The sequence below is a fragment of the Physeter macrocephalus genome, chromosome 6 (assembly GCF_002837175.3).
Source record: "Physeter macrocephalus isolate SW-GA chromosome 6, ASM283717v5, whole genome shotgun sequence".
Classification (NCBI taxonomy): Eukaryota; Metazoa; Chordata; class Mammalia; order Artiodactyla; family Physeteridae; genus Physeter; species Physeter macrocephalus.
Genome location: NC_041219.1, coordinates 15,499,107 through 15,500,412, shown reverse-complemented (window position 1 = coordinate 15,500,412; position 1,306 = coordinate 15,499,107).

The following is a 1,306-nucleotide window of genomic DNA, read 5'->3' as shown; positions in this document are numbered from 1 at the left end:
AGATGGAGAGATATACCATGTTCTTGGATTGGAAGAATCAACATTGTGAAAATGACTATACTACCCAAAGCAATCTACAGATTCAATGCAATCCCTATCAAACTACCACTGGCATTTTTTACAGAACTAGAACAAAACATTTCACAATTTGTATGGAAACACAAAAGACCCCGAATAGCCAAAGCAATCTTGAGAAAGAAAAATGGAGCTAGAGGAATCAGGCTCCCTGACTTCAGACTATACTACAAAGCTACAGTAATCAAGACAGTATGGTACTGGCACAAAAACAGAAATACAGATCAATGGAAAAGGATAGAAATCCCAGTGATAAACCAACGCACATATAGTCACCTCATCTTTGATAAAGGAGGCAAGAATATACAATGGAGAAAAGACAGCCTCTTCAATAAGTGGTGCTGGGAAAACTGGACAGCTACATGTGAAAGAATACAATTAGAACTCTCCCTAACACCGTACACAAAAATAAACTCAAAATGGATTAAAGACCTAAATGTGAGGCCAGAAACTATCAAACTCTTAGAGGAAAACATAGGAAGAACACTCTATGACATAAATTACAGCAAGATCCTTACTGACCCACCTCCTAGAGAAATGGAAATAAAAACAAAAATAAACAAATGGGACCTAATGAAACTTAAGAGCTTTTACACAGCAAAGGAAACCATAAAGAAGACCAATAGACAACCCTCGGAATGGGAGAAAATATTTGCAAATGAAGCAACTGACAAAGGATTAATCTCCAAAATTTACAAGCAGCTCATGCAGCTCAATATCAAAAAAACAAACAACCCAATCCAAAAATGGGCAGAAGACCTAAATAGACATTTCTCCAAAGAAGATATACAGATTGTCAGCAAACACATGAAAGAATGCTCAACATCATTAATCATTAGAGAAATGCAAATCAAAACTAAACTGAGATATCATCTCACACCCATCAGAATGGCCATCACCAAAAAGTCTACAAATAATAAATGCTGGAGATGTGTGGAGAAAAGGGAACCCTCTTGCACTGTTGGTGGGAATGTAAATTGATACAGCCACTATGGAGAACAGTATGGAGGTTCCTTAAAAAACTAAAAATAGAACTACCATATGACCCAGCAAACCCACTACTGGGCATATACCCTGAGAAAACCATAATTCACAAAGAGTCATGTACCACAATGTTCATTGCAGCTCTATTTACAATAGCCAGGACATGGAAGCAACCTAAGTGTCCAGTGACAGATGAATGGATAAAGAAGATGTGGCACATATATACAATGGAATATTACTCAGCCAT